Source organism: Chiloscyllium plagiosum, unplaced genomic scaffold (genome assembly GCF_037043375.1).
Source record: "Chiloscyllium plagiosum isolate Xiang-an unplaced genomic scaffold, Cpla_swu_hap1 HiC_scaffold_18, whole genome shotgun sequence".
NCBI classification, from domain to species: domain Eukaryota; kingdom Metazoa; phylum Chordata; class Chondrichthyes; order Orectolobiformes; family Hemiscylliidae; genus Chiloscyllium; species Chiloscyllium plagiosum.
In genome coordinates this window covers 92,167,406-92,193,209 of record NW_028270156.1, presented here as the reverse complement: position 1 = coordinate 92,193,209, position 25,804 = coordinate 92,167,406, and positions in this window count along the sequence as shown.

The window sequence follows — 25,804 nt, the reverse complement described above, 5'->3', positions numbered from 1 at the left end:
TGTCTGAACAGCATCCCACCCAGACTCACATCCTCTACTCTATCCCTGTAATGCTGCATTTCCCATGGCAGCTTTGGGCAGTGGGAGGGAACTGGAGCACCCGGAGGGAACCCGCACAGATACAGAGAGAATGTGTAAACTCCACACAGACAGTCACTGGGAGTTAGAATCAAACCACTGAGGCACCGTGCTGTCCTCTCTCCCTGGATGCCATCTCATCTAACCTTTTACAAAGCAGTCTCCCATGTGAAACCTTCTCATCTGTCTCCATGGTCATCCCTTCAAAGGCTCTATCAAGTTGGATAAACCATTTCCACAAACAAAGCCAAGCTGACCATCCCTAATCAATTCTTGCTTTTCCAAATGCATGTAAGTTGTCTCTCAGAATGCCCTCCAACAGCTTCCCCACCACTGCCATCAGGCTCACAGCTCCATAGTTCAATGGCTGTTCCTTGCAGCCTTACTTCAATAATGGCCCATCATTAATCACCCTCCAATCTTCAGGCACCTCACCCGTTGTCACTGATCGGTCCATCTGATAAGGCCATCTACATCCTTCTGTAACCTAAGGCTATCCTCCTCAGTATTTATCACCCCACCAATCCCCATATCATTCATGAACCCAATGATTAACCCTCCACCATTCAAACCTAAATCTTTTCTAACAACCACATCAGCAAGATCCCAGCAGTGAGACATGAACAGACAGAGATTTCTAACTGGGCCATCACTGTCTGCTTCCTGCCACTCAGCATTCTGCGCCAAATTCCTTGGATCTTGAGTTTTTATGTTCACTATCAGTTTCCCATATGGATCCTGATAAAAGCCTTACTGACCTCCAAGCAGATGACAGGAAAGTATTGCCCTTATTTACAGACCTGGTCACCTCCTTAAAAAGTGCACTCCCATTGGTCAGACCTGAGCTCCCCTTAACACAACCATTCTGACTGTTCTTCATGAACTCCAGTCTCTGTAAATGCTGATTAATTCTATCTCCCAAAATTGCTTCCAACAGACGTCCCACCCACGGTATTAGCCTGACTGCCCTTTAGCTGCCTGGTATACCCCGTGTTCCTACTTGAATAACAGGACCACATGGTCAGTCCGACGAAACCTCTCCTGTGGCCAGAGTGGATTTGATAATGTTTGCAAGTGTCCCTGCTACTTCCTCCATCACCTCATTCGGTAAACCGAGATACATTTCCACCCTCTTTGGAGATTTATTGGGTTGTAAGAAGGCCAGACCACTCAGAACCACCTCTCTCTCTATATATGCTAATACATTTAATTGTATCACAGAGCATCTTCACGATTTCATGCCGTCCCTGTCCCAGTGAGCATTGACACAATGCATCCATTCACTGTAGCCTCTGGGTCCATGCACAAATTCTCACTGTGTTCCACAACCGACTATTTCTCTCATTATCAATTCACCCTTAATGTCACTGTAAAGCCCTTTCAGATTTTTATTTCCTCTCTTAGCACTCCTCGGTCCCAGACAAATAGCCTGCAATACGATTTGGAGGAGTGTGGGATGTCATTCTGGATGTGAATTAGCATTGGGAAGCTCAGAAATAAGGAACACATGACTGTGCTGAGTGTGGGGCAGTGGGATTCATTTGGGATGAGCAGACGGAAGCTGAGGAATAAGCCTCAGCCCTGTCGGCTGCATAGGGACTTGGATATGATGCAGAGCTAGGGTGAGGAGTGGCAGATGGAGTTCTACCCTGCCAAGTGTGAGGTTGTCCATTTTGGAAAGACAAATAAGCATGCAGAATACAGGGTTAATGGTAGGGTTCTTAGTAAGGTGGAGGAACAGAGGGATCTTGGGGTCTATGTTCATAGATCTTTGAAAGTTGCCACTCAGGTGGATAGAGATTGTAAGAAGGCCTATGGTGTATTAGCGTTTATTAGCAGAGGGATTGAATTCAAAAGTCGTGAAGTGATGTTACAGCTGTACAGGACCTTGGTTAGGCCACATTTGGAGTACTGTATGCAGTGCTGGCCGCCTCACTTTAGGAAAGATGTGGAAGCTTTGGAGAGGGTGCAGAGAAGATTGACCAAGATGTTGCCTGGAATGGAGAATAGGTCGTACAAGGATAGGTTGAGAGTGATAGGCCTTTTCTAGCTGGAACGGAGAAGGATGAGGGGTGACTTGATAGAGGTTTATAAGATGGTCAGAGGAATAGATAGAGTAGACAGTCAGAAACTTTTTCCCCCGGGTACAACAGAGCGTTACAAGGGGACATAAATTTAAGGTGAAGGGTGGAAGGTATAGGGGAGATGTCAGGGGTGGGTTCTTTACCCAGAGAGTGGTGAGGGCATGGAATGCCCTGCCTGTGGGAGTGGTCGAGTCAGAATCTTTGGTGACCATTAAGTGGCAATTGGATAGGTACATGGATGGGTGCTTAAGCTAGGACAAATGTTCGGCACAACATGGTGGGCCGAAGGGCCTGTTCTGTGCTGTATTGTTCTATGTTCTATGTTCTATATCCTCTGACAGTGCAGCGCTCCCTCAGTACTGACCCTCTGACAATGCAGCTGTCCCTCAGCACTGCTCCTTTGACCCTGCAGCACACCCTCAGAAATGACGCTCTGACACAACAGAGCGTGGGTTTCCTCCAGGTGCTCCGGTTTCCTCCCATCATCCAAAGATGTGCAGGGTCAGGTGAATTGGCCATAATAAATTTCCCGCAGTGTTAGGTAAGGGGTAAATGTAGGGGTATGGGTGGGTTTCGCTTTGGCGGGTCGGTGTGGACTTGTTGGGCCAAAGGGCCTGTTTCCACACTGTAATCTAATCTAACAACAGCTTTCCCTCAGTACTGACCCTCTGACTCTGCAGCACTCTCTTTGTACTGACATTTCCACAGTGCAGCATTCCCTCAGTACTGACACTCATACAGTGTGGCATCCCCTCAGTACTGACCCTCCGACAATGCTGCACTCCCTCCACACTGACCCTCTGACAATGCTGCACTCCCTCCATACTGACCCTCTGACAATGCTGCAGTCCCTCCACACTGATACTCTTACAATGATACACTCCCTCCACACTGACCCTCTGACAATGCTGCACTCCCTCCATACTGACCCTTTGACAATACTGCACTCCCTCTACACTGATCCTCTGACAATGCTGCACACCCTCCATACTGACCCTCTGACAATGCTGCACTCCCACCACACTGACCCTCTGACCATGCTGCACTACCTCCACACTGATCCTCTGACAATGCTGTACTCCCTCCACACTGACCCTCTGACAATGCTGCACTCCCTCCATACTGACCACCTGACAATGCTGCACTCCCTCCACACTGACCCTCTGACAATGCTGCACTCCTTCACCACTGATCCTCTGACAATGCTGCACTCCCTCCAGACTGACCCTCTGACAATGCTGCACTCCCTCTATACTGACCACCTGACAATGCAGCAATCCCTCCACACTGATCCTCTGACAATGCTGTACATCCTCCACATTGACCCTCTGACAATGCTGCACTCACTCCACACTGATCCTCTGACATTGCTGCACTCCCTCCACACTGACCCTCTGACAATGCTGCACTCCCTCCCAACTGACCCTCTGACCATGCTGCACTACCACCACACTGATCCTCTGACAATGCTGCACTCCCTCCACACTGATCCTCTGACAATGCTGTACATCCTCCACACTGACCCTCTGACAATGCTGCACTCACTCCACACTGATCCTCTGACATTGCTGCACTCCCTCCACACTGACCCTCTGACAATGCTGCACACCCTCCATACTGACCCCGACAATGCTGCACTCCCTCCACACTGATCCTCGGCCAATGCTGCACTCGCTCCACACTGATCCTCTGACAATGCTGCACTCCCTCCACACTGATCCTCTGACAATGCTGTACTCCCTCCACACTGACCCTCTGACAATGCTGCACTCTCTCTACACTGACCCTCTGACATAGCTGCACTTCCTCCACACTGACCCGCTGACAATGCTGCACTCCCTCCACACTGACCCTCTGACAATGCTGCACTCTCTCCACACTGACCCTCTGACAATGTTGCACTCCCTCCTCACTGACCCTCTGACAGTGCTGCACTCCCTCCACACTGATCCTCTGACAATGCTGCACTCCCTCCACACTGACCCTCTGACAATGCTGCACTCCCTCCACACTGACCCTCTGACAATGCTGCACTCCCTCCACACTGACCCTCTGACAATGCTGCACTCCCTCCATACTGACCACCTGACAATGCTGCACTCCCTCCACACTGACCCTCTGACAATGCTGCACTCCTTCACCACTGATCCTCTGACAATGCTGCACTCCCTCCAGACTGACCCTCTGACAATGCTGCACTCCCTCTATACTGACCACCTGACAATGCAGCAATCCCTCCACACTGATCCTCTGACAATGCTGTACATCCTCCACATTGACCCTCTGACAATGCTGCACTCACTCCACACTGATCCTCTGACATTGCTGCACTCCCTCCACACTGACCCTCTGACAATGCTGCACTCCCTCCCAACTGACCCTCTGACCATGCTGCACTACCACCACACTGATCCTCTGACAATGCTGCACTCCCTCCACACTGATCCTCTGACAATGCTGTACATCCTCCACACTGACCCTCTGACAATGCTGCACTCACTCCACACTGATCCTCTGACATTGCTGCACTCCCTCCACACTGACCCTCTGACAATGCTGCACACCCTCCATACTGACCCCGACAATGCTGCACTCCCTCCACACTGATCCTCGGCCAATGCTGCACTCGCTCCACACTGATCCTCTGACAATGCTGCACTCCCTCCACACTGATCCTCTGACAATGCTGTACTCCCTCCACACTGACCCTCTGACAATGCTGCACTCTCTCTACACTGACCCTCTGACAGTGCTGCACTTCCTCCACACTGACCCGCTGACAATGCTGCACTCCCTCCACACTGACCCTCTGACAATGCTGCACTCTCTCCACACTGACCCTCTGACAATGTTGCACTCCCTCCTCACTGACCCTCTGACAGTGCTGCACTCCCTCCACACTGATCCTCTGACAATGCTGCACTCCCTCCACACTGACCCTCTGACAATGCTGCACTCCCTCCACACTGACCCTCTGACAATGCTGCACTCCCTCCACACTGACCCTCTGACAATGCTGCACTCCCTCCACACTGACACACTGACAATGCTGCACTCACTCCACACTGATCCTCTGACATTGCTGCACTCCCTCCACACTGACCCTCTGACAATGCTGCACTCCCTCCCAACTGACCCTCTGACCATGCTGCACTACCACCACACTGATCCTCTGACAATGCTGGACTCCCTCCACACTGACCCTCTGACAATGCTGCACTCACTCCACACTGATCCTCTGACATTGCTGCACTCCCTCCACACTGACCCTCTGACAATGCTGCACTCCCTCCACACTGACCCTCTGACAATGCTGCACTCCCTCCCAACTGACCCTCTGACCATGCTGCACTACCACCACACTGATCCTCTGACAATGCTGGACTCCCTCCACACTGACCCTCTGACAATGCTGCACTCCCTCCATACTGACCCCCGACAATGCTGCACTCCCTCCACACTGATCCTCGGCCAATGCTGCACTCGCTCCACACTGATCCTCTGACAATGCGGCACTCCCTCCACACTGATCCTCTGATAATGCTGTACTCCCTCCACACTGACCCTCTGACAATGCTGCACTCTCTCCACACTGACCCTCTGACAGTGCTGCACTTCCTCCACACTGACCCGCTGACAATGCTGCACTCCCTCCACACTGACCCGCTGACACTGCTGTACACCCTCCACACTGACCCTCTGACAATGCTGCACTCCCTCCACACTGACCCTCTGACAATACTGCACTCCCTCCACACTGACCGTCTGACAATGCTGCACTCCCCCCACACTGGCCCTCTGACAATGCAGCACTACCTCCACACTGACCCTCTGACAATGCAGCACTACCTCCACACTGACCCTCTGACAATGCTGCACTCCCTCCACACTGACCCTCTGACAATGCTGCACTCTCTCTATACTAATCCTCTGACAATGCTGTACTCCCTCCACACTGACCCTCTGACAATGCTGCACTCCCTCCACACTGACCCTCTGACAATGCTGCACTCCCTCCACACTGACCCTCTGACAATGCTGCACTCTCTCCACACTGACCCTCTGACAGTGCTGCACTTCGTCCACACTGACCCTCTGACAATGCTGCACTCCCTCCACACTGATCCTCTGACAATGCTGCACTCTCTCCACACGGACCCTCTGACAGTGCTGCACTTCGTCCACACTGACCCTCTGACAATGCTGCACTCCCTCCACACTGACCCTCTGACAATGCTGCACTCCCTCCACACTGATCCTCTGATCGTGATGCGCTCCCTCAGTACTGACTCTCTGGCAGAGTGGAGGTGGCCCTATACTGACCCTCCGACATTGTGGACCAATCTCAGGACAAAACGTCCGACAGTACAGCACTCCATCAAAACTGACACTCTGACAGTACAGCACTGCCTCAGTACTGACTCATTGACAGTGTAGCACTCCCGCAGTACTGAGCCATTGACAGTGTATCAATCACTCAGTACTGACCCTCTGCCTCGGTCCTGCAACTCTGACAGTCCAGCAGTGCCTCAGTACTGTCTATCTGACAGTGTAGCATTCTCTCTGTACTAACCCTCTGTCAGTGCAGCACTCCTTCACCACTGATGCTCTGACAATGCTGCACTCCCTCTATACTGACCACCTGACAATCCAGCACTCCCTCCACACTGATCCTCTGACAATGCTGTACATCCTCCACACTGACCCTCTGACAATGCTGCACTCCCTCCCAACTGACCCTCTGACCATGCTGCACTACCACCACACTGATCCTCTGACAATGCTGGACTCCCTCCACACTGACCCTCTGACAATGCTGCACTCACTCCACACTGATCCTCTGACATTGCTGCACTCCCTCCCAACTGACCCTCTGACCATGCTGCCCTACCACCACACTGATCCTCTGACAATGCTGGACTCCCTCCACACTGACCCTCTGACAATGCTGCACTCCCTCCCAACTGACCCTCTGACCATGCTGCACTACCACCACACTGATCCTCTGACAATGCTGCACTCCCTCCATACTGACCCCCGACAATGCTGCACTCCCTCCACACTGATCCTCGGCCAATGCTGCAATCGCTCCACACTGATCCTCTGACAATGCGGCACTCCCTCCACACTGATCCTCTGACAATGCTGTACTCCCTCCACACTGACCCTCTGACAATGCTGCACTCTCTCCACACTGACCCTCTGACAGTGCTGCACTTCCTCCACACTGACCCGCTGACAATGCTGCACTCCCTCCACACTGACCCGCTGACAATGCTGTACACCCTTCACACTGACCCTCTGACAATGCTGCACTCCCTCCACACTGACCCTCTGACAATACTGCACTCCCTCCACACTGACCCTCTGACAATGCTGCACTCCCCCCACACTGGCCCTCTGACAATGCAGCACTACCTCCACACTGACCCTCTGACAATGCAGCACTACCTCCACACTGACCCTCTGACAATGCTGCACTCCCTCCACACTGACCCTCTGACAATGCTGCACTCTCTCTATACTAATCCTCTGACAATGCTGTACTCCCTCCACACTGACCCTCTGACAATGCTGCACTCCCTCCACACTGACCCTCTGACAATGCTGCACTCCCTCCACACTGACCCTCTGACAATGCTGCACTCTCTCCACACTGACCCTCTGACAGTGCTGTACTTCGTCCACACTGACCCTCTGACAATGCTGCACTCCCTCCACACTGACCCTCTGACAATGCTGCACTCCGTCCACACTGACCCTCTGACAATGCTGCACTCTCTCTATACTAATCCTCTGACAATGCTGTACTCCCTCCATACTGACCCTTTGACAATGCTGCACTCCCTCCACACTGACCCTCTGACAATGCTGCACTCCCTCCACACTGATACTCTGACAATGCAGCACTACCTCCACACTGACCCTCTGACAATGCTGCACTCCCTCCACACTGACCCTCTGACAATGCTGCACTCTCTCTATACTAATCCTCTGACAATGCTGTACTCCCTCCACACTGACCCTCTGACAATGCTGCACTCCCTCCACACTGACCCTCTGACAATGCTGCACTCCCTCCACACTGACCCTCTGACAATGCTGCACTCTCTCCACACTGACCCTCTGACAGTGCTGTACTTCGTCCACACTGACCCTCTGACAATGCTGCACTCCCTCCACACTGACCCTCTGACAATGCTGCACTCCGTCCACACTGACCCTCTGACAATGCTGCACTCTCTCTATACTAATCCTCTGACAATGCTGTACTCCCTCCATACTGACCCTTTGACAATGCTGCACTCCCTCCACACTGACCCTCTGACAATGCTGCACTCCCTCCACACTGACCCTCTGACAATGCTGCACTCTCTCCACACTGACCCTCTGACAGTGCTGTACTTCGTCCACACTGACCCTCTGACAATGCTGCACTCCCTCCACACTGACCCTCTGACAATGCTGCACTCCGTCCACACTGACCCTCTGACAATGCTGCACTCTCTCTATACTAATCCTCTGACAATGCTGCACTCCCTCCACACTGACCCTCTGACAATGCTGTACTCCCTCCACACTGATCCTCTGACAATGCTGCACTCCCTCCACACTGGCCCTCTGACAATGCTGCGCTCCCTCCACACTGATCCTCTGACAATGCTGCACTCCCTCCATACTGACCCTCTGACAATGCTGTCCTCCCTCCACACTGACTCTCTGACAACGCTGCACTCCCTCCACACTGATCCTCTGATCGTGATGCGCTCCCTCAGTACTGACTCTCTGGCAGAGTGGAGGTGGCCCCTCGAGCCTGCTCTGGTATTCAATAGGATCATGGATGATTCAACATTCGATTTGGGAACTGAAACTCGGACAATACAGAGACAGAGAATCAAATTATTCTGCTATACGGAATCATCAGACGAAAGCACACACACACACACACACAGACACACACACACACACACACAGACACACACACATCCCCCCCCCCACACACACACACACAGACACACACAGACAGACACACACACACACACACACACACACACACACACACGAATTGTGGGATTCAGGCCGTGTGTGGGAACGGGGACAGACAAAGGAGCAAAATGCTAGAGAGGGATCTGATCCCACAGATTTCTCTCTCTGCGGCTCTCATGTCTATTTTTGAGTTCCCAGTTCTCTCTCCCACATCTTTCCTTCAATCCCTATCTCTCAACATCCTTCACATCTCTGTCCTGTTTACATTTCCCAGTAGATTCCCTTCCCCCTTTGTCACCTCACCAGGTTTTTCAGGAATGCTTAATCATTCAGTCATTCACAAAACTAACATCTTGCTCATCTCCCTCTGCATCTGTCCCTCTGCTCTGTGGGATCTTGCTATTCCTGCCTGTACATCATTGTAGCCACATCACAGCCCCCACCACCACCCCACTCTCTCAGCTCTATGTCTCTGATGCTGCAGCTCCTCTCTCTCTCTGTCCTATATCTCTCCCTGGGATTTCCGACTTGCTGTCTGCCTGAACTTCTCTCCCTCTCTTTCTCTCCCCATTTTCACCTTGTATCTGTCTGACATTGTATTTCTCTTCCTAGAGTTTCACTCTCTCTCTCTCTGTCTCTCTCTCCTGCTCTCTCTCAGTTCTTCTCACTTCCTCTCCCCTTCCCCCCGCCTGTCTTTGTCTTGTTCTCTCCCTCCCTCACGCTGTCTGTCCATCTATCTCTCGTTCTCTCCTGTAGTTTCTCTCCCTCTTTCTCCCTGGACCCCTCTGCTCTGTCCCAGTGACTGGGGAAGGGGCATTGGGAAGAGTTTGCCTCAGTGCCTGGTCTCTCCCAGGATTTACCCCGACTGTGGGGAGGGGGTGAATGGAAGGAACATGAAGTACTTTTCTGAGTGCGTCTGAAAAAGAGAGAAAGAGAAAGAGAAAGGGAGAGTGACAAAAAGAGAGTGGAGATAGAGAAAGTGGAGAGAGAGAAATGGGCAGTAAGAGTCAGGGAGGTGGAGTGAGAAAAGGACAGAGTGAGAGAGACAGGGAGAGAGAGAGAGAGTGAGAAGGACATATATGGAGGGAGAAGGACAGTGTGTGTACTTGGGGATGGTTTTCGAGTGGGATCTTGCTGTGCATTACAGCAGTCAGTGTCAAAAGGCGAGTTAGTCTCTGCACTATGTCCTCCAGCCCAGGGGCTGTAAGTCTGCATGGGAAGGGGGAGAGTGGGAGACAAGGAGAGAGTGGGACAGCCAGAGACGGGGGGAGGGTTTGATGGGGTTTTGGGGTTGGTGGAGAAAGGAGGAACTGTTGTCATAGAGAGATGGAGGGAGGGATAGCATGTGATGCAAAGTCTGAGACAGGGTGGAGAAGAGGTCTCCACAGGAAGGATAGTCAATGAGGCCATTCAGGGGCCAACCCTGAGGATCCTGAACCGGACCAGGATCATTTAATGGGGCAGGGGGGGATGATGGGCAGAAAGGACTCCATCTGTGATGCAAACCTTCTGTAATTCTCCGCCTGGGATCTTGCTGTACATTAAAATAAGTCACAGGTCAGTCAACCCAGACACATTTACCGGTGTGAGAAAGTGAGGACTGCAGATGCTGGAGAGTCAGAGTTACAAAGTGAGGAGCTGGAGAAGCACAGCAGGTCAGCCAGGAGAGTCAATGGTTCAGGCCTGACCTGCTGGGTTTTTTTCCTGCTCCACACTTTTCCACTCAACTCCCTCTGCCCCAGGGATTGGGTCTCACAGCAATGTTGGGGGGGGGGCAGCAAAATATTTAAGGGGGGCACAGTTGGTGAGGTAGGTATTTTGGAGGGAAGGTATTTGGGGAAGGGAATAAATTTGGGAGGAGAGTGAAAATGATGGCCAATTGTTTTTCGGGGTTTCAAAATTGGGTGAGCACTTTCAGGTCTGAAATAAAGAAAAAGAGAAAGGGAGGGTGAGAAAAAGAGAGAGAGGTCGAGAGAGTGGGGATGGAGAAGGTGGATGAGAGATAGATGGGGCAGAGACAGACAGTGAGAGGGAGGGTGTGAGAGAAAGGCAGATTGAGAGAAAGAGACAGACAGGGAGAGAGAAGGACAAAGAGAGAAGGGGAAGTCAGACTGAGAGAAACAGGCGTTGAAGCATGGACAGACTGAAGGGGGGACATTCAGTATTCCAGTTGGTTCCAGCTCCCTCTCTCTCAATGATTTTTCACACTCCCTCTCTCCCATGCTCCTGGGGTTTCCTTCAGCTTGTCTCGCTCCCTCTCTCTCTCCCTCTCTCTGGATGGTGAGCTGGTCTCTGTCCCTTGCCATGTTGGGCACCTCAGAAAGCCTCCAGAAAATTCAAGAGATCAGTCTGCAGGTGAACCCTGGTTTTGTTCATTTCTGGATGGTTTCCCAGAACTTTCTCTCCTTCTGGCCAATTCGGTGAATCAGTTAATAGTTTGAAGCGTTGCTAATCATTTGGATGTTAGTTTCTTTGTGTAGCAGGACCCGGTGCCTTCCTGTCTGGGCCCTCCTTTGTTTGGTGGAGACGTTGTTAGGGATATGTCTGCCCAGGGGACCTGTTGCCTTTGACATTATGCTGATGGGATAACCATCTGGCTGCTGTCTGGCTTTTGTGGTTTGGGATATAACTTGTCCAATATACCCAGCATCTCTTGGCTGTCTATCTGTGTTTTAGCAAGGAGGCCGCAACATTTCACCCTTGTAACTGGAGTAGTCCCATGTGGTTGAGATTTTCCTGTAACCTTCTGTCCTGCTCATTGTGTCGGAAAACTAGCTCAGTCACACTCTGTAGGTTTCCCTGGGGTGACTGGATCCCAGCTGCCTTATCCCAGCCGGGGATCCTTCAGGCTAATGGCAGTGGAGTGAGCTTTTCAGCTTCCTTCCCCAGCTCTCTATGGGCTTCTAACCACAGCTCCTGTACCAGGAATCCTTCGCTGCACGGCCAGGCTGGCTTCCTGCCAAATTCTGCCGGACTGTTTCACATTTATACCGGCTCGTGTTCCTATTGTTTTGGCTGCTTCTGTATTATGGGCCACCTGGGTATACTCATAGAGTCATAGAGTTCTGCAGCACGGAGACAGGCTCTTTGGCCCAAACTGGTCCATCCACACTAACCCCGTTTCCCTGCACTTGACCCATATCCTTCCAATATGTTCCTCTCCATGTATTTGTCCAAGTGCCTTTTAAATGTTATTAAATGTATACTCCTTGACCACTTTCGTTGGAAGTTCATTCCATATGTGTATACATTTTGGGTAAAAGCGTTGTCCCCGAGGTTCCCTTTTAATCTTTCCCCTTTCACCTAAAACTGATGCCCTTTCGTCCTCGATTCCCCAAGCCTTGGATAAAGACTGAGTGCATTCACCCTATCCATGCCTCCCTTGATCTTATACACCTCTATAAGGACACCCGTCAGTCTCCTACAAGCTAAAGAAAATGTCCTAGCTTGTCCAACCTCTCTAAAACCGTCTAGTTGAGTTCTGGTAATATCTTTGTAAGTTTCTTCTGCACTCTTTCAGGACAATAACATCCTTTGTATAGGAACGTGGGCAAAACTGAAAACAATATTCCAAGTGCGGCCTCACCAACATCCTGCACAACTACAACAGCACTTCCCAACTTCGATATTCCATGCCCTGACAGATGAAGGGCTCATTGTGCCAACAGCCTTCTTCACTGCCCAGTCTACCTGTGACTCCACTCTCAGAGAACCGTGCACCTGGAATCCACCACACTCCTTCAGGTCCTACCATTTACCACGAAACCCCTGTCTTGATTTGTCTTTCCAAAATGCTCGATCTCGCCCTTGTCTGTATTAAACTCAATTTGCCATTTCTCAGCCCAATTCCCCAGCTGATCAAGGCCCTGTGGCAATTGCTGAGAACCTCCCTCACTGACTTTAGTGTAATCTGAAAACTTACTAATCATGCCTTAAACATTCTCATCCAAATCATTGATATCGAGAACAAACAGCAATGGGCCTGGCACTGACCAGCTCAGTGGCTCAGTGGTTAGCACTGCTGCCTTACAGCACCTTGGATCTGGGTTCAATTCCAACCTCACAGGATGCTCTGTGTGGGATAGATCGTGTTAGGGTTAGATATCCTACAGTATGGAAACAGGCCATTCGGCCCAACAAGTCCACACCAACCTGCCGAAGAGTAACCCACCCAGAGCTATTCTCCCTGCCCAATATTTACCCTGGACGAATGCACCTAGCAATATGGGCAATTCAGCCTGGCCAATTTGTCTGACCTGTACATTTTTGGATTGCGGGAGGAAACCGGCGCACCCGGAGGAAACCCACGCAGACACAGGGAGAATGTGTAAACTTCACACAGACAGTCACCCGAGGCTGGGGTCGAACCCGGGTCCCTGGCACTGTGATGCAGCAGTACCAACCACTGAGCCACCATTAAACACCAACTGAGTTTGTATGTTCTCCCCGTGTCTGCGTGTGTTTCCTCCGGGTGCTCCGGTTTCCTCCCACAACCCAAAGATGTGCAGGTCAGGTAAATTGGCCATGCTCAATTGCCTATGGTGTTCATGGATGTGTAAGTAAGTTGCATTAGTCAGGGGTAAATATAGAGTAACAGGGTACGGGAATGGGTTTGGGTGGAATAATATTCAGAGGGCCAGTAGACTTGTTGGGCCGAAGGGCCTGTTTCCACAGAGGATGGATTCTATGATTCTATGACCGCTGAGGCATACCACTAGTCACAGGCCTCCAGTCTGACTGTTACGCTCTGCTTTCTACCATGAAGCCAATTGTGTACTCAGTTTGCTAACGCACCCTGGATTTCATGCGATCGAATCTTCCGGGGTGGGGGGGGGCGGGGGGGGGGAGTGGTGAGTGCAGTGTGCAGTGTTGTGTAGGTATCAATAAGGAAGGGGGAGATTGCAGTGCAGGTAGGGATCAGTCAGGGAGGGTGTGATTGCAGTGTTGGGTAGGGATCAGTCAGGGAGGGGGAGAGTGCAGTGTTGGGTAGAGAAAAGTCAGGGAGGGGGTGATTGCAGTGTTGGGTAGGGATCAGTCAGGGAGGGGGAGAGTGCAGTGTTGGGTAGGGATCAGTCAGGGAGGTTGAGATTGCAGTGTTGTGTAGGGAGCAGTCAGGGAGCGGGAGATTGTAGTGTTGAGTAGAGAAAGGTCATGGAGGGGGTGAGTGCAGTGTTGGGTAGGTATCAATAAGGAAGGGGGAGAGTGCAGTGTTGTCTAGGGATCAGTCAGGGAGGGGGAGATTGCAGTGTTGGGTAGAGATCAGTCAGGGAGGGGGTGAGTGCAGTGTTGGGTAGGGATCAGTCAGGGAGGGGGTGAGTGCAGTGTTGGGTAGGGATCAGTCAGGGAGGGGTGATTGCAGTGTTGGGTAGAGATCTGTCAGGGAGGGGGGTGAGTGCAGTGTTGGGTAGGGATCAGTCGGGGAGGGGGAGATAGCAGTGTTGTGTAGGGATCAGTCAGGGAGGGAGAGTTTGCAGTGTTGGGTAGGGATCAGTCAGGGCGGGGGAGATTGCATTATTGGGTAGGGATCAGTCAGGGAGGGGGTGAGTGCAGTGTTGGGTAGGGATCAGTCAGGGAGGGGGTGAGTGCAGTGTTGGGTAGGGATCAGTCAGGGAGGGGGAGATTGCAGTGTTGGGTAGGGGTCAGTCAGGGAGGGGGTGAGTGCAGTGTTGGGTAGGGATCAGTCAGGGAGGGGGTGAGTGCAGTGTTGGGTAGGGATCAGTCAGGGAGGGGGTGAGTGCAGTGTTGGGTAGGGATCAGTCAGGGAGGAGGTGAGTGCAGTGTTGGGTAGGGATCAGTCAGGGAGGGGGTGAGTGCAGTGTTGGGTAGGGGTCAGTCAGGGAGGGGGTGAGTGCAGTGTTGGGTAGGGATCAGTCAGGGAGGGGGTGAGTGCAGTGTTGGGTAGGGATCAGTCAGGGAGGGGGTGAGTGCAGTGTTGGGTAGGGGTCAGTCAGGGAGGGGGAGATTGCAGTGTTGTGTAGGGATCAGTCAGGGAGGGGGTGATTGCAGTGTTGGGCAGGGATCAGTCAGGGAGGGGGTGATTACAGTGTTGGGTAGAGATCAGTCGGGGAGGGGGTGATTACAGTGTTGGGAAGAGATCAGTCAGGGAGGGGGAGATTGCAGTGTTGTGTAGGGATCAGTCAGGGAGGGGGAGATTGCAGTGTTGTGTAGGGATCAGTCAGGGACGGGGTGTGTACAGTGTTAGGGAGGGATCAGTCAGGGAGGGGGTGATTGCAGTGTTGGGTAGGGATCAGTCAGGGAGGAGGTGAGTGCAGTGTTGGGTTGGGATCAGTCAGGGAGGGGGAGATTTTAGTGTTGTGTAGAGATCAGTCAGGGGGTGGTGAGTGCAGTGTTGGGTAGGTATCAGTCGGGGAGGGGGAGATTGCAGTGTTGGGTAAAAATCAGTCAGGGAGGGGGAGAGTGCAGTATTGTGTCGGGATCAGTCAGGGAGGGGGAGATTGCAATGTTGTGTAGGGATCAGTCAAGGAGGGGGAGAGTGCAGATTGGGTAGGGATATATCAGACAGGGGTGATTGCAGTGTTGGATAAAAATCAGTCAGGGAGAGGGAGAGTGCAGTCTTGTGTCGGGATCAGTCAGGGAGGGGGTGATTGCAGTGTTGGGCAGTGATCAGTCAGAGAGGGGGTGATTACAGTGTTGGGAAGTGATCAGTCAGGGAGGGGGAGATTGCAGTGTTGGGAAGAGATCAATCAGGGAGGGGGAGATTGCAGTGTTGGGTAGGGATCAATCAGGGAGGGGGAGATTGCAGTGTTGTGTAGGGATCAGTCAGGGAGGGGGAGACTGCAGTGTTGTGTCGCGATCAGTCAGGGAGGGGGTGAGTGCAGTGTTGGGTAGGGATCAGTCAGGGAGGGGGTGATTGCAGTGTTGGGTAGGGATCAGTCAGGGAGGGGGGTGAGTGCAGTGTTGGGTAGGGATCAGTCAGGGAGGGGGTGAGTGCCGTGTTTGGTAGGGATCAGTCAGAGTGGGGGGATTGCAGTGTTGGGTAGGGATCAGTCAGGGAGGGGGTGAGTGCAGAGTTAGATAGGAATCAGTCAGCGAGGGGGTGAGTGCAGTGTTGGGAAGAGATCAGTCAGGGAGGGGGAGATTGCAGTGTTGGGTAGGGATCAGTCGGGAGGGGGAGATTGCAGTGTTGGGTAGGGATCAGTCGGGGAGGGAGAGATAGCAGTGTTGGGTAGGGATCAGTCAGGGAGGGAGAGATTGTAGTGTTGAGTAGGGATCAGTCAGGGAGGGGGAGAGGGCAGATTGTGTCGGGAACAGTCAGGCAGGGGTGACTGCAGTGTTGGGTTGGGATCAGTCAGGGAGGGGGTGAGTGCAGTGTTGTGTCGGGATCAGTCAGGGAGGGGGAGATTGCAGTGTTGGGTAGGGATCAGTCAGGGAGGGGGTGAGTGCAGTGTTGTGTAGGGATCAGTCTGTGAGGGGGTGAGTGCAGTGCTGGGTAGGGATCAGTCAGGGAGGGGGTGAGTGCAGTGTTGGGTAGGGATCAGTCAGGGAGGGGATGAGTGCAGTGTTGTGTAGGGATCAGTCAGGGAGGGGGAGATTGCAGTGTTGGGTAGGGATCAGTCAGGGAGAGGGAGATTGCAGTGTTGGGTAGGGATCAGTCAGGGAGGGGGTGAGTGCAGTGTTGGGTAGGGATCAGTCAGGGAGGGGGTGAGTGCAGTGTTGGGTAGGGATCAGTCAGGGAGGGGATGAGTGCAGTGTTGGGTAGGGATCAGTCAGGGAGGGGTTGATTACAGTGTTGGGTAGGGATCAGTCAGGGAGGGGGAGATTGCAGTGTTGTGTAGGGATCAGTCAGGGAGGGGGTGAGTCTAGTGTTGGGTAGGGATCAGTCAGGGAGGGGGTGAGTGCAGTGTTGGGTAGGGATCAGTCAGGGAGGGGGAGAGTGCAGTGTTGGGTAGGGATCAGTCAGGGAGGTTGAGATTGCAGTGTTGTGTAGGGAGCAGTCAGGGAGCGGGAGATTGTAGTGTTGAGTAGAGAAAGGTCATGGAGGGGGTGAGTGCAGTGTTGGGTAGGTATCAATAAGGAAGGGGGAGAGTGCAGTGTTGTCTAGGGATCAGTCAGGGAGGGGGAGATTGCAGTGTTGGGTAGAGATCAGTCAGGGAGGGGGTGAGTGCAGTGTTGGGTAGGGATCAGTCAGGGAGGGGGTGAGTGCAATGTTGGGTGGTGATCAGTGAGGGAGGGGGTGAGTGCAGTGTTGTGTAGGGATCAGTCAGGGAGGGGGAGAGTGCAGATTGGGTAGGGATCAGTCAGGCAGGGGTGATTGCAGTGTTGGGTAGAGATCTGTCAGGGAGGGGGGTGAGTGCAGTGTTGGGTAGGGATCAGTCGGGGAGGGGGAGATAGCAGTGTTGTGTAGGGATCAGTCAGGGAGGGAGAGTTTGCAGTGTTGGGTAGGGATCAGTCAGGGCGGGGGAGATTGCATTATTGGGTAGGGATCAGTCAGGGAGGGGGTGAGTGCAGTGTTGGGTAGGGATCAGTCAGGGAGGGGGTGAGTGCAGTGTTGGGTAGGGGTCAGTCAGGGAGGGGGTGAGTGCAGTGTTGGGTAGGGATCAGTCAGGGAGGGGGTGAGTGCAGTGTTGGGTAGGGATCAGTCAGGGAGGGGGTGAGTGCAGTGTTGGGTAGGGATCAGTCAGGGAGGAGGTGAGTGCAGTGTTGGGTAGGGATCAGTCAGGGAGGGGGTGAGTGCAGTGTTGGGTAGGGGTCAGTCAGGGAGGGGGTGAGTGCAGTGTTGGGTAGGGATCAGTCAGGGAGGGGGTGAGTGCAGTGTTGGGTAGGGATCAGTCAGGGAGGGGGTGAGTGCAGTGTTGGGTAGGGGTCAGTCAGGGAGGGGGAGATTGCAGTGTTGTGTAGGGATCAGTCAGGGACGGGGAGAGTGCAGATTGGGTAGGGATCAGTCAGGGAGGGGGAGAGTGCAGTGTTGGGTAGAGATCAGTCAGGGAGGGCGTGAGTGCAGTGTTGTGTAGGGATAAGTCACGGAGGGGGTGTGTACAGTGTTAGGGAGGGATCAGTCAGGGAGGGGGTGATTGCAGTGTTGGGTAGGGATCAGTCAGGGAGGAGGTGAGTGCAGTGTTGGGTTGGGATCAGTCAGGGAGGGGGAGATTTTAGTGTTGTGTAGAGATCAGTCAGGGGGTGGTGAGTGCAGTGTTGGGTAGGTATCAGTCGGGGAGGGGGAGATTGCAGTGTTGGGTAAAAATCAGTCAGGGAGGGGGAGAGTGCAGTATTGTGTCGGGATCAGTCAGGGAGGGGGAGATTGCAATGTTGTGTAGGGATCAGTCAAGGAGGGGGAGAGTGCAGATTGGGTAGGGATATATCAGACAGGGGTGATTGCAGTGTTGGATAAAAATCAGTCAGGGAGAGGGAGAGTGCAGTCTTGTGTCGGGATCAGTCAGGGAGGGGGTGATTGCAGTGTTGGGCAGTGATCAGTCAGAGAGGGGGTGATTACAGTGTTGGGAAGTGATCAGTCAGGGAGGGGGAGATTGCAGTGTTGGGAAGAGATCAATCAGGGAGGGGGAGATTGCAGTGTTGGGTAGGGATCAATCAGGGAGGGGGAGATTGCAGTGTTGTGTAGGGATCAGTCAGGGAGGGGGAGACTGCAGTGTTGTGTCGCGATCAGTCAGGGAGGGGGTGAGTGCAGTGTTGGGTAGGGATCAGTCAGGGAGGGGGTGATTGCAGTGTTGGGTAGGGATCAGTCAGGGAGGGGGGTGAGTGCAGTGTTGGGTAGGGATCAGTCAGGGAGGGGGTGAGTGCCGTGTTGGGTAGGGATCAGTCAGAGTGGGGGGATTGCAGTGTTGGGTAGGGATCAGTCAGGGAGGGGGTGAGTGCAGAGTTAGATAGGAATCAGTCAGCGAGGGGGTGAGTGCAGTGTTGGGAAGAGATCAGTCAGGGAGGGGGAGATTGCAGTGTTGGGTAGGGATCAGTCGGGAGGGGGAGATTGCAGTGTTGGGTAGGGATCAGTCGGGGAGGGAGAGATAGCAGTGTTGGGTAGGGATCAGTCAGGGAGGGAGAGATTGTAGTGTTGAGTAGGGATCAGTCAGGGACGGGGAGATTGCAGTGTTGTGTAGTGATCAGTCAGGGAGGGGGAGAGGGCAGATTGTGTCGGGAACAGTCAGGCAGGGGTGACTGCAGTGTTGGGTTGGGATCAGTCAGGGAGGGGGTGAGTGCAGTGTTGTGTCGGGATCAGTCAGGGAGGGGGAGATTGCAGTGTTGGGTAGGGATCAGTCAGGGAGGGGGTGAGTGCAGTGTTGTGTAGGGATCAGTCTGTGAGGGGGTGAGTGCAGTGCTGGGTAGGGATCAGTCAGGGAGGGGGTGAGTGCAGTGTTGGGTAGGGATCAGTCAGGGAGGGGATGAGTGCAGTGTTGTGTAGGGATCAGTCAGGGAGGGGGAGATTGCAGTGTTGGGTAGGGATCAGTCAGGGAGAGGGAGATTGCAGTGTTGGGTAGGGATCAGTCAGGGAGGGGGTGAGTGCAGTGTTGGGTAGGGATCAGTCAGGGAGGGGGTGAGTGCAGTGTTGGGTAGGGATCAGTCAGGGAGGGGATGAGTGCAGTGTTGGGTAGGGATCAGTCAGGGAGGGGTTGATTACAGTGTTGGGTAGGGATCAGTCAGGGAGGGGGAGATTGCAGTGTTGTGTAGGGATCAGTCAGGGAGGGGGTGAGTCTAGTGTTGGGTAGGGATCAGTCAGGGAGGGGGTGAGTGCAGTGTTGGGTAGGGATCAGTCAGGGAGGGGGAGAGTGCAGTGTTGGGTAGGGATCAGTCAGGGAGGTTGAGATTGCAGTGTTGTGTAGGGAGCAGTCAGGGAGCGGGAGATTGTAGTGTTGAGTAGAGAAAGGTCATGGAGGGGGTGAGTGCAGTGTTGGGTAGGTATCAATAAGGAAGGGGGAGAGTGCAGTGTTGTCTAGGGATCAGTCAGGGAGGGGGAGATTGCAGTGTTGGGTAGAGATCAGTCAGGGAGGGGGTGAGTGCAGTGTTGGGTAGGGATCAGTCAGGGAGGGGGTGAGTGCAGTGTTGGGTGGTGATCAGTGAGGGAGGGGGTGAGTGCAGTGTTGTGTAGGGATCAGTCAGGGAGGGGGAGAGTGCAGATTGGGTAGGGATCAGTCAGGCAGGGGTGATTGCAGTGTTGGGTAGAGATCTGTCAGGGAGGGGGGTGAGTGCAGTGTTGGGTAGGGATCAGTCGGGGAGGGGGAGATAGCAGTGTTATGTAGGGATCAGTCAGGGAGGGAGAGTTTGCAGTGTTGGGTAGGGATCAGTCAGGGCGGGGGAGATTGCATTATTGGGTAGGGATCAGTCAGGGAGGGGGTGAGTGCAGTGTTGGGTAGGGATCAGTCAGGGAGGGGGTGAGTGCAGTGTTGGGTAGGGGTCAGTCAGGGAGGGGGTGAGTGCAGTGTTGGGTAGGGATCAGTCAGGGAGGGGGTGAGTGCAGTGTTGGGTAGGGATCAGTCAGGGAGGGGGTGAGTGCAGTGTTGGGTAGGGATCAGTCAGGGAGGAGGTGAGTGCAGTGTTGGGTAGGGATCAGTCAGGGAGGGGGTGAGTGCAGTGTTGGGTAGGGGTCAGTCAGGGAGGGGGTGAGTGCAGTGTTGGGTAGGGATCAGTCAGGGAGGGGGTGAGTGCAGTGTTGGGTAGGGATCAGTCAGGGAGGGGGTGAGTGCAGTGTTGGGTAGGGGTCAGTCAGGGAGGGGAAGATTGCAGTGTTGTGTAGGGATCAGTCAGGGAGGGGGTGATTGCAGTGTTGGGCAGGGATCAGTCAGGGAGGGGGTGATTACAGTGTTGGGTAGAGATCAGTCGGGGAGGGGGTGATTACAGTGTTGGGAAGAGATCAGTCAGGGAGGGGGAGATTGCAGTGTTGTGTAGGGATCAGTCAGGGAGGGGGAGATTGCAGTGTTGTGTAGGGATCAGTCAGGGACGGGGAGAGTGCAGATTGGGTAGGGATCAGTCAGGGAGGGGGAGAGTGCAGTGTTGGGTAGAGATCAGTCAGGGAGGGCGTGAGTGCAGTGTTGTGTAGGGATAAGTCACGGAGGGGGTGTGTACAGTGTTAGGGAGGGATCAGTCAGGGAGGGGGTGATTGCAGTGTTGGGTAGGGATCAGTCAGGGAGGAGGTGAGTGCAGTGTTGGGTTGGGATCAGTCAGGGAGGGGGAGATTTTAGTGTTGTGTAGAGATCAGTCAGGGGGTGGTGAGTGCAGTGTTGGGTAGGTATCAGTCGGGGAGGGGGAGATTGCAGTGTTGGGTAAAAATCAGTCAGGGAGGGGGAGAGTGCAGTATTGTGTCGGGATCAGTCAGGGAGGGGGAGATTGCAATGTTGTGTAGGGATCAGTCAAGGAGGGGGAGAGTGCAGATTGGGTAGGGATATATCAGACAGGGGTGATTGCAGTGTTGGATAAAAATCAGTCAGGGAGAGGGAGAGTGCAGTCTTGTGTCGGGATCAGTCAGGGAGGGGGTGATTGCAGTGTTGGGCAGTGATCAGTCAGAGAGGGGGTGATTACAGTGTTGGGAAGTGATCAGTCAGGGAGGGGGAGATTGCAGTGTTGGGAAGAGATCAATCAGGGAGGGGGAGATTGCAGTGTTGGGTAGGGATCAATCAGGGAGGGGGAGATTGCAGTGTTGTGTAGGGATCAGTCAGGGAGGGGGAGACTGCAGTGTTGTGTCGCGATCAGTCAGGGAGGGGGTGAGTGCAGTGTTGGGTAGGGATCAGTCAGGGAGGGGGTGATTGCAGTGTTGGGTAGGGATCAGTCAGGGAGGGGGGTGAGTGCAGTGTTGGGTAGGGATCAGTCAGGGAGGGGGTGAGTGCCGTGTTGGGTAGGGATCAGTCAGAGTGGGGGGATTGCAGTGTTGGGTAGGGATCAGTCAGGGAGGGGGTGAGTGCAGAGTTAGATAGGAATCAGTCAGCGAGGGGGTGAGTGCAGTGTTGGGAAGAGATCAGTCAGGGAGGGGGAGATTGCAGTGTTGGGTAGGGATCAGTCGGGAGGGGGAGATTGCAGTGTTGGGTAGGGATCAGTCAGGGAGGGAGAGATTGTAGTGTTGAGTAGGGATCAGTCAGGGACGGGGAGATTGCAGTGTTGTGTAGTGATCAGTCAGGGAAGGGGAGAGGGCAGATTGTGTCGGGAACAGTCAGGCAGGGGTGACTGCAGTGTTGGGTTGGGATCAGTCAGGGAGGGGGTGAGTGCAGTGTTGTGTCGGGATCAGTCAGGGAGGGGGAGATTGCAGTGTTGGGTAGGGATCAGTCAGGGAGGGGGTGAGTGCAGTGTTGTGTAGGGATCAGTCTGTGAGGGGGTGAGTGCAGTGCTGGGTAGGGATCAGTCAGGGAGGGGGTGAGTGCAGTGTTGGGTAGGGATCAGTCAGGGAGGGGATGAGTGCAGTGTTGTGTAGGGATCAGTCAGGGAGGGGGTGAGTGCAGTGTTGGGTAGGGATCAGTCAGGGAGAGGGAGATTGCAGTGTTGGGTAGGGATCAGTCAGGGAGGGGGTGAGTGCAGTGTTGGGTAGGGATCAGTCAGGGAGGGGGTGAGTGCAGTGTTGGGTAGGGATCAGTCAGGGAGGGGATGAGTGCAGTGTTGGGTAGGGATCAGTCAGGGAGGGGTTGATTACAGTGTTGGGTAGGGATCAGTCAGGGAGGGGGAGATTGCAGTGTTGTGTAGGGATCAGTCAGGGAGGGGGTGAGTCTAGTGTTGGGTAGGGATCAGTCAGGGAGGGGGTGAGTGCAGTGTTGTTTAGGGATCAGTCAGCGTGGGGGCGGTTGCAGTGTTGGTTAGGGATCAGTCAGGGAGGGGGAGATTGTAGTGTTGTGTAGGGATCAGTCAGGGAGGGGGTGAGTCTAGTGTTGGGTAGGGATCAGTCAGGGAGGGGGTGAGTGCAGTGTTGGGTCGGGATCAGTCAGGGAGAGGGAGATTGCAGTGTTGGGTAGGGATCAGTCAGGGAGGGGGTGAGTGCAGTGTTGTTTAGGGATCAGTCAGCGTGGGGGCGGTTGCAGTGTTGGTTAGGGATCAGTCAGGGAGGGGGTGAGTGCAGTGTTGGGTATGGATCTGTCAGGGAGGGGGTGACTACAGTGTTGACTAGGATTCAGTAAGGGAGGTGGCGGTTTCAGTTTGGGGTATGGATCAGTCAGGATGGGTTTGAGTGCAGTATTGGGTAGGGATCAGTCAGGGAGGGGGAGATTGCAGTGTTGTGTGGGGATCAGTCAGGGAGGGGGAGATTGCAGTGTTGTGTGGGGATCAGTCAGGGAGGGGGAGATTGCAGTGTTGTGTGGGGATCAGTCAGGGAGGGGGAGATTGCAGTGTTGTGTGGGGATCAGTCAGGGAGGGGGAGATTGCAGTGTTGTGTAGTGATCAGTCAGGGAGGGGGAGAGTGCAGTGTTGTTTAGGGATCAGTCAGCGTGGGGGCGGTTGCAGTGTTGGGTAGGGATCAGTCAGGGAGGGGGTGAGTGCAGTGTTGTGTCGGGATCAGTCAGTGAGGGGGTGAGTGCAGTGCTGGGTAGGGATCAGTCAGGGAGGAGGTGAGTGCAGTGTTGGGTAGGGATCAGTCAGGGAGGGGGAGATTGCAGTGTTGGGTAGGGATCAGTCAGGGAGGGGGGTGAGTGCAGTGTTGTGTAGGGATCAGTCAGGGAGGGGGAGATTGCAGTGTTGGGTAGGGATCAGTCAGGGAGGGGGAGATTGCAGTGTTGGTTAGGGATCAGTCAGGGAGGGGGTGAGTGCAGTGTTGGGTAGGGATCAGTCAGGGAGGGGGTGAGTGCAGTGTTGTGTAGGGATCAGTCAGGGAGGGGGTGAGTGCAGTGTTGTGTCGGGATCAGTCAGGGAGGGGGTGAGTGCAGTGCTGGGTAGGGATCAGTCAGGGAGGAGGTGAGTGCAGTGTTGGGTAGGGATCAGTCAGGGAGGGGGTGATTGCAGTGTTGTGTCGGGATCAGTCAGGGAGGGGGTGAGTGCAGTGCTGGGTAGGGATCAGTCAGGGAGGAGGTGAGTGCAGTGTTGGGTAGGGATCAGTCAGGGAGGGGGAGATTGCAGTGTTGGGTAGGGATCAGTCAGGGAGGAGGTGAGTGCAGTGTTGGGTAGGGATCAGTCAGGGAGGGGGTGAGTGCAGTGTTGTGTAGGGATCAGTCAGGGAGGGGGTGAGTGCAGTGTTGGGTAGGGATCAGTCAGGGAGGGGGTGAGTGCAGTGTTGGGTAGGGATCAGTCAGGGAGGGGGAGAGTGCAGTGTTGGGTAGGGATCAGTGAGGGAGGGGTGAGTGCAGTGTTGTGTAGGGATCAGTCAGGGAGGGGGAGATTGCAGTGTTGGTTAGGGATCAGTCAGGGAGGGGGTGAGTGCAGTGTTGGGTATGGATCTGTCAGGGACGGGGTGAGTACAGTGTTGACTAGGGTTCAGTAAGGGAGGTGGCGGTTGCAGATTTGGGTATGGATCAGTCAGGGTGGGGTTGATTACAGTGTTGGGTAGGGATCAGTCAGGGAGGGGGAGGTTGCAGTGTTGGGTAGGGATCAGTCATGGAGGGGGTGAGTGCAGTGTTGGGTAGGGATCAGTCAGGGAGGGGGTGAGAGCAGTGTTGGTTAGGGATCAGTCAGGGAGGGGGTGAGTGCAGTGTTGGGTCGGGTCAGTCAGTGAGGTGGTGAGTGCAGTGTTGGGTAGGGATCAGTCAGGGAGGGGGTGAGTGCAGTGTTGGTTAGGGATCAGTCAGGGAGGGGGTGAGTGCAGTGTTGGGTAGGGATCAGTCAGCGAGGGGTGAGTGCAGTGTTGGGTATGGATCAGTCAGGGAGCGGGTGATTGCAGTGTTGGGTAGGGATCAGTCAGGGAGGGGAGGTTTTAGTGTTGGGTAGGGATCTTTCAGGGAGGGGGAGGTTGCAGTGTTGTGTAGGGATCAGTCAGGGAGGGGGAGTTTGCAGTGATGTGTAGGGATCAGTGAGGAAGGGGTGAGTGCAATGTTGGTTCGGGATCTGTCAGGGAGTGGGAGTTTGCAGTGTTGGGTAGGGATCAGTCAGGGATCGGGAGGTTGCAGTGTTGGTAGGGTCGGGATCAGTCAGTGAGAGGGTGAGTGCAGTGTTATGTAGAGTTAGAGGGAAATCAGAAGGGCAAAAAGGGGACATGAGTTTGCTTTACCAATTACAGTTAAGGAGAATCCAAAGATCTTTTACAAATGTATAAATGCTAAAGGGTCACTGGGGAGTGAATCGTGCCCCTCAAAGTTCAAGACAGCCTGCACGTGGAACTGTAGGGGATGGGGGAGATACTGAACAAGTATTTCCTGTAGAGAACGGCATGGAAGATATAGAACAGGATGACGGTTTGGGAAATAGCATTGGGAAATATATGATGTCATCTTGCAAAATGTCCACCTTACAGAGGTGGAGGTGCTGGATGTCTTGAAATGGTTAAAGCTGGATAAATCCCCAGGACCTTATCAGGTATACTCTCGATCTCTGTGGGAAGCTAGAGAAGTGATTGTTGTGCCCCATGCTGAAATATTTGTATCATCGATAGACACAGGTGAGGTGCCAGATGATGGAGGTTGGGCGAACGTGGTGCCACTGTTTAAGACGGGTGGTCAGGACAAGCCAGGGAACTGCAGACTGGTACGCCTGACGTCAGTCGTGCGCATGTTGAAAGACGGATACATGAGGGACAGGAATTACATGTGTTTCGAAAGGCAATGTCTGATTGGGGATAGTCCGTGGGAAAT